Source organism: Xiphias gladius, chromosome 1 (assembly GCF_016859285.1).
Source record: "Xiphias gladius isolate SHS-SW01 ecotype Sanya breed wild chromosome 1, ASM1685928v1, whole genome shotgun sequence".
Lineage (NCBI taxonomy): Eukaryota > Metazoa > Chordata > Actinopteri > Istiophoriformes > Xiphiidae > Xiphias > Xiphias gladius.
This window is the reverse complement of record NC_053400.1, coordinates 29,867,331-29,875,813: the sequence shown is the minus strand read 5'-3', so window position 1 is coordinate 29,875,813 and position 8,483 is coordinate 29,867,331.

Genomic DNA, 8,483 nt, shown 5'->3' with positions numbered 1-8,483 from the left:
CCTCAGCTTTTTCTAAGCAACTTAGGAATCTCTCCACCACACTCCCAAAGCTTTGTCAACACCCACACACACACACACACACACACACACACACACACACACACACACACACAGTGTCACATTAATTTTTCCACCTGCTCTCAGTCCCTGCTCCTTTGTGCATACTGCACTGTCCCTTCAGGGCTACTTTACATCAAACATTCACAACTAGATTATTTTAAAGTCGCAACCGCTTACAAAAAAAAGTTCACCCTGGACTGCAACTTTATGAAACTGGAACTACAACCACAGTTACTTTGCTGATTTTGGTGGTTGGGTAGCAGCCACCTTAGCATCTTTTCCTAAGTATTTATTTGTAAATAACAAATAATCATGGCAGTGACAGCATGTTGCTTTCTATTGTATTGTTTCCATTGTAAAGCCATTGAGGTCAAGGATTTGGAGGTGCATCCAGGAGGAGAATACCCAATCATGCTGCGAACTGAACTGGAGATGGGGCATATTTTATTAATGTATACCAGAGCAGTTTTCGAGAAGAGCTTGTGTCACCTTTAATATGCAGGAAAAACATTAACTGTCAAGACAGAATCTCACCCAGAGTGATAACTGTGTGCTACTCAGCAACAGATGAGATCAATACTTAATACTGTATCTGGTACCAAGTCAGCATTAGATGTTTGTTTTTTACAAACCTTCAGACAGCAGCACAGGATGAAGGAATGTGAAATCTTTCTTTTTCTATGCACGATTTAGTTAGAAATTTCTTAGAAGAATTTTCAGTCAGCATGGATCCAGTGAGGATGCCATGTTGTCAAACACATATATGGGTCATCTTGCTTTTTTGTTTGAGATGAGTTGTTTAAAAAAAAAAGCATCCAATCACAGTAATGAGTGTATGCATCCCCCTTTTCAGGTTCCCTTTGTCTTACTCCTTTTTGGTTGACCTTCTTTCAGCTTGTGGCTCATTTTCTTCCATTCCTGTCCCTGTCCTCTCTTTTCTTCATCTTTTATATCGTCTAGCTCATCATTCACCCCCACATTGATTTTCCTCTCAGCAGCTGCAGCAGCGTCCTGGTAAAATGATCATGATAAAAATAGCAACAAATAACATTTGAGTGGGTTTCTTTTTTTTTTTTTTTTCTTTTTTCAGTATCTTGCCCACAGACAGTGAAATGACACTGGAACAACAAGGATTTGAGTTAAAGTGGAATTTTTTTTTACCTGTCTCACTGTTTTTTTTCACATGTGCCAATCATTGCCCATCATGCTCCGGCTCAACATTAATATCGGCCAGTACACAGGATGCTCTGTTACAGCCCTTCTTCTATAAGCTAATGTGAGCATGCATATATTACGTGCCGTTCATTTCAAAACATATCTTCTGTTGTCCTTAAGACAATAATTAGCATCACATACATACCGGCATAATTATAAGATTCATGTTAGAGGAGTCTTGGAAGATTGGGGCAGCAAACCTACTCAACCCCAAACCACAATTGAGAAGGGAGCAGCTGTCGCATGCACAAGGACCGATTGAGAGCTCAGCAAAAAGACAAAGCATGTTATTAAAGGAAATTCTTCATTTGATGACAGGTTTACAAGTTGACAACCCAAAGGTAATATAATGGCTATAATAATGGATTTTATTTTAAAATATGAACAAGTATTTTTTTTTTTCAACAAAATCACTAGTAATAATCTTATAAATTCCGTAAAACAGCATTGATTGATTTTCTGGCCACTTAGGGGCAGCAGCACAAGTTGTCGGACATATTAGCGCCATATAATGTGGTTGTGGCAAAAATGTTAGCAAACGGTTTCCTATTTACACATCCAGCAACCTTAATATTCATTTGGAGTTGTGCATCTGGCCGCCTGATAAATGTAAGATTATTATTCACACTCCTTTCAGCTTCTTCCTTTTAGCTTGGTCTCTACCTAGTCTTTGAGGGTAATATCTGGATTTTTAGCAGCTAAACACTCCACTCTACTCACCAGCTATTTGCCAGCTTTGTGGTGTCCGCTGTTTGGTGTTGGTTGTGGTCACATACCATGGATTTAGCTGCCTGCTACTGCTGGAAACAGGGCCGATGAGAGTGGTGAAACCTCACCAAACACTAACGTTGAGGGCCGGTAAACCGAAACAGTTAGCTGGAAGACATTCAAATGCTCCATAGAACTGTAAGTGTAGATTTCGGCGATAAGTCTGGTTCATCGATACAATTGACACCTTTAATGATACACACAGCCATTTGATTGATTGTTAATATGAAAATATTGATGAGCGCAGTTTCAAGTAAATTTTAGTGATTGAAATTGTACTGCACTGAAGTGAAACTCAGAAAAGATCCATAATATTCAAACTTGCGGTACAATATCCACTTGTAGTGACTATAGCACGATTCAACCATTTGATGATTATGTTTAGGCACTCACACCACTTGATCACACCTGGTTTAATACAGAAAACAATCACAGTGATTTCAGACACAACAATGTTTATGTACCTGTAACCAAAACCACGATCTTTCCCTAACCCTAACCAATGTGCTGTAGTTGCCTTAACCTAGCCACAGGCGGGACTGTGTACGCGAACCCTGGTCTGTGACATGAGAATTGTGCACTTTTGTAACCCCGACGTCTACAGCAGCTACCTCCACGCGAATCCGCTGGAAAGTGCAGCTTCATTCAATCAAAAATATAACGTTCCCCTTAATCCAGCATGCAATCACGTTTCCTGCATAACAAATTTGCGGTCGCAGTTTAGTGGTATATATACGTAATTTCTCTGAGAGGGGGTTGTTGACACTTAAACGTTTATGTAAAAAGCAGATCTTTAGTAAATGTGCAAGAAATATAATTATGTTAATTGATCTTAAGGGGGTCGGTACAGTTTGTAGCTCTGTGAGTGAAGGAATGTGTGGGAGTTGTTTCCAGTCCCTGTGGGAGGGAATACTTGAATATGATGCCCTCTCTCCCTCCTACTCTTCATCATGACTACCATCCCAGGCGTCTCTGGAAGCTGTTCTGTCAGATATGGACTCAGGGGTCAGTGAAGGCTTCAGGGTATCTCCAACGGAGGAATGTAGAGAGCCTTGAAAAAGCAGCTGGCCACACAATTCCTAGCGGGCAAAACCTGTTGATAACGATCTTCACTTGAAAATAAGGTCTTCTCTCCATTTCTGTCTTTAAGCGATAAGAGATAGGATATAATCTTTTTCCTCGTCTTTTTTCCTGGGTAATAGTTCTGTGGTCACCTGCTTTGACGGGAGAATGTGCCAGCTGCTACATGTGAAGGCCTTTACTCATTAAATTGTCACATCCGGGTTGACATGATTATAATAAGAAGAGATTTAGAGATGAGATTAGATGAGCAGAAATGTCCATACGTAAATTTGCTCTGGGATAGGCTCCAGCTCGGCATGATCCGGAAATTGATATGTGTTTGACAGAATGGATGGATGGGAATTAGAACTGAATGGCTGTTAAGTTCTTCCACGAATGGACCGGACTTAATGACTAAGGAGAGGTTTGAAACCTGAGGCTTGAGCAGTTGATAACCGCAGATCCAAACTACAATTGCGCCAAAAGTGGTCACTGATACATTTGGTCACATTAACAACGTGTGAATCCAACAGGACTTGAACTCAGAGAAACAGCCACAAGTCCAATTTTGTTTTCTAGATCTAACCACAGGGACAAAAAAAAAAAAAAAAAAAAAATATATATATATATATATATATATATATAATTTAATATAATATTAAAAATGTATTTAAAACACACTATCAAGCTATTTGTGCATACAGCATTTATATGCAATGCATTTATTTAATAGTAAGTACTTAGTACTTATCAGATAAATGAATATGAATAAAATAAAAGTTTCCATTTTTCCGAAAAAGTTTTATAGTTTTAGCCAAGGTCCATTTTAAGTTAATTTACCATTACATTGTGGTTATTGCTTAGAGTGCACCATTATGGTTCAGTTCAGTTGGTTTGTTTGGTTGGATTTTTGCATTCACACTAGCTTTCTACAAGCAGAGTAAAGGCTTTAAAAATGAAGTCATAAGTCAAACTCATTAATGGGCAGTTTGGTAGCCTTCATCCTGTATCATCACCTGACAGCAAGTCAGGCTGCACTTTCCTTCGCCTTCTGGGTTCATTCATCGTCTATTTTATTTATCTTCTTGTCAAAAAGATCTCGTGCAGAATTGATTATGAGCATTAGTAGTCAAGACTGCAACTGGACCTCACATATCATGAATAATGATGAAAAGCAGAAGCAGGTCGGAAGTGAAGTGTCTTGCATCATATTGTAGCGTATAATATTGGAGGGGGATTATGATTTGATGCTCACAGCATGTTTCACTTACTTTATAAAGAGGAGATGCTGAGATACACGGAGTAGGACACAAACTCAACACACCTCTGATTTAACTCATTTTCACCTGCCAATGCATCAGGAAAATCCCAGCAGATATGCACTACATACATATGACCATGGTTACGTAACGAGTTTGTGTAATTATAGAGTATTGATCACTTATATTGATTGTTTCCTTCACAGTTCCCATGACCAGCAGTTTAGCTTTGGAATTCATGCTAAAACCACACATCTACCGTCTATCAAATCCCGTCTTCATTTCACACCACAAACAAACGGCACCAGAGATCGGGCGGAGCTGCACCCGTACCTTTTCACGTGGTGTCTGTCTGGTTGTTCGGTTGGCTCACAGCTTAAACGAACAGCTTTCACACCTGCCTGAGACGAACTGAAAACAAACTGAGGCCAAGGGCACCAGAGTGTATTTGAACCACACAAATGTGGGTTGCTGAAAGTATCCTAACACTGTACTGAGATGCCTTAATTTAGAAAAGTGAAATCTTTTCAGTTGACTGCAACTCCATCAACTGCCATACTACAGACATAAATTTGGCACCACAGCTATTTTCCCAACTTCACTTTAGTTTGGTACTTGGATTTTGACATTATTATTGGATGAAATGGCAGCTTAGCAATGTTGAGAGTTTCTGCTTGTCAATTAATTACTGTTGCAAGGGGTTAATTGGATGAGATAGCTCCTTTCACGGAAGTGCATTCGGCATGAGCTAAGAAGATGCTTTGAAGAGCGTGACCTTGTCAGCGGCAGCAGCGAGTGATAAATGATGGACTACGGTGACATGCCAGGCCCTCAGGATCCTCACAGCTCAAGTCAAGTCACTATTTATTCAGAAATTGTGTGCATGCCCTTGTGTAGCGCACATCCCAGTGTGCCTCGTGGATGTAATTTGGCTTGAATACACATGTGCGAGTGCCTTTGTGTGTCTGTATGAGCTTCTAGCCTGCAGAGAAGAGGCTGAAGAGAAGAGGCTGATCAGACCTTGAGAATATCCTCTGTGACAGCACATCAGGACTAGCCTCTCTCTCTTCTGACATCCCCCTCTCATTACTGCACTGCAACTCTTTGACTGTTCATTCATTGTGTTTTGTCCAAGTCCCCGTCTTGAGCGGAATGATGTGACAACCCATGAACTCTGCAAATTAAGAGGCTTACCAAAGGGGGAGAGGGAGAAATTCAGCTTACGGACAAAAAGAGTGGAAACACAAACAGACTAAAAAGGTTGTTATGAGTTTGTGCTAGTTTGTATTTCTTTCTTTTATGACTCTGGTTGGAGAGAGAAAAAACAGGGACTGCAAAAGATTACTTCCCTCCGATGATGAAATTATTGCCTGAAGCTAGCAATGATTTCCAGGATGCTAATTGTCCAAGAAGTACAGGCTCAGTTGTCAAAGATAACTGAGCTGCAGTTTATTATAAATTCATAACACCAAAGCGCATAATAGGCTCATTTGATATGTTCCGTGCAAGCGCAATCCGAGCAAGACCCTCCCAAATGAAAATGAAGCAAATGAAAGTGAAAATTGCCATCGCGGACTTGATATCATGTACAGTTAGAGACAGCCATTTGTGTTCCTGAGCGATTTCAGGCATCAGATGGTGGTGTTCGATCCAGGACATCTCTTAGCTTGTCACTATGTGTCAAGCCCAAGACCCATTTTGCCTTTTCCGTAACCATTCAGTAGCTTAATGTAGGTTACACTTTGGGCGACCGTGTCCCCATGAAAGTACATGTATAAGACTAATTTGTTTTGCCAACGATTTGAGAGAAATTTCATTGCTGCTCGGAGTATGTTCACTGGCAACATTTCTACCACACAGGGAAGTGCTACATTTTACAGAAATTTTAAGGGCGGGTGGTGCGAGTTTGTATCCCAACGGCGTGTCTACGCAGATAGTGTTTCAGTGTCATTGTTCGGTCACCTATCTCACGCATGTCAGACGGAACACTCCTTTTTTAAAAATCGAATCCAGTTGTCTACACGGGCTGCATGGCGACTTCCTTTTTACCCGTAAATGTGACGTGAAGCATATTTTTCTGCTCCGATTCCATTTTCTTACGTTCTATATACATAACCACGGTGATTGCGTGTTGGGCTCCCAGCTCTTCAAAAAGGAGGGTGACGTGGGCGATTTTGCAACTTACACATACATTGGGTTATCTTTCCTCATTATGTTGACTCGGGCAACATTACATGTGATTACTTTTTTTAAAAGGAGTTTTTCAATCTATAAATGAAAACAAGTGATATTTTTGGGGAAAAAAAAAAAAAAGCCCATTTCACATTCTCTGTGAGTCCAAGGTGACATCTACAAACTGCTGATTTTACCAGATCAACAGTCCAAAAATCCAAAAATTTTTAAATTGACAATAGATATAAAAGCATCAAACCCACACATCTTACAAGCTGAACACAGCAAATGACTGTCATATTCTTTCCATAACATGACTCAAAGTTATACTTCTTTTTCCAAATTGTTTCTTCCTTAACTGACTAATATTGTTCTTCACTATTTTATATTTTCATACTGTCTCATGTGCTCTGTTGAAGAGACGGATAATCAGCGAAGGCAGCGTTTCTGCATGTAAATACAGAACTAAATAAATGCAGCATCACTATCTCCCATGAAAGCAAAAAACACAAAAACACATTTGTATCCAATCAGAATATTTCAAACAATTTCAGCTGGAAATAAAGTAAACAACTCCATACCCTTGAAAATCCCTCATGGTATATTGTCTTCATATCCAAATAATTCTAACTCAGACAACACAAGACCACGCAATTGTCCTCTTGAAATGAGCTCCTCTGATTACCCACGGGTGCTGCCGAGCACATCCGTCTTCCATAAAGCCCTGATTGGATTAAGGTTTATTGCTTTAGATGGGTTACCAGTTTTGCGGTGACATACTCCAGATTTAAACAAAAACAAAAAAAAAAGTATTAATTTATTAAAAGAATTCCCAATGAATGAAAATGTCAGTTAACTGCCACTATGCAATTAACTAGATAAGAGTTTAAAAAGAACATTTCTACAGTGACATTTTTCAATGATTTGTCACCGTAAAAATAGAAGCCTGAATGGCTCAGAAAAAATCTAAGCTGCGATGAGCCTCTAAACCTTCGTAAGAATTTCAGCTGATGCGTGCATTATTTTCTGCATACTCGGTATATCCACAGTAAAAACAAATGAGCGAGGGGACTGTTGAGTGTATTTTTTATGAGCACTTTTATTCTACTTTTTGTATCATGTGAAATGATAATACTGTAGAGGTATGAACGAGGCTGATGCTTATTCTCCCTAACTGAGCTGCTAACGGTTCAGGGTGCAGCTGCTGGGATCAGGTTATTTTACATACCTATTACATGATGGTTAGCTCTTTGCCAACTGAATGAAATAGTTTTCAGTTTAATCAGGAGCAGCAATTAAAGCAGCAGAGTTCCCCCTCTTTATTATTTCTAAGCGAGTGCATCATACCGCTGGGCTGTACACTGGCTTGCTGCTCAGTAAGGTCTCCCTGCGGCAATGTCGGCTGTCCTTTATGAATAGCTTAAGAGCTACTGTAGATCACAGTGAAACCAATTACTGAGGTGAGTCAAAGGGAGCTGAGATTGAGCCTGCATGAATTCAGATTCAGGAGACCTCAAGCTCGTAGCTGGTGTTATATCGCTGAGATATTCGGAACACATCAGAGGCATTTCTGATAATCCTAATTAAACATTGGTCCAATATCGTGCTTAGATCCTTTGATCACAGTAGGAGGTATTGTTGTTTTTCATTGCAGCATACTGTGATGACGATGATAACTGGATTTTTAAGATCGTAAACCAATTCAGTCCCTGACAGTCTTGTAACGGTGGACATAGAACATTCGAGAGTACCCCCCTTACAGTTTCATAACTTGGTTTCATTCTCCTACAAATCATTCTCATAACATCAGCTACAGAAGTTCTTTTTAATCACACTGCATAAACTGTTTCAGCGCAAAGAGTGGGGCAAGGGATATGTCCTTTAATCAGTGGAAGCTCTCCTCAGGTACTCTCCTCGGGATTTCTGTAATAAAATTAAGATTTTCAA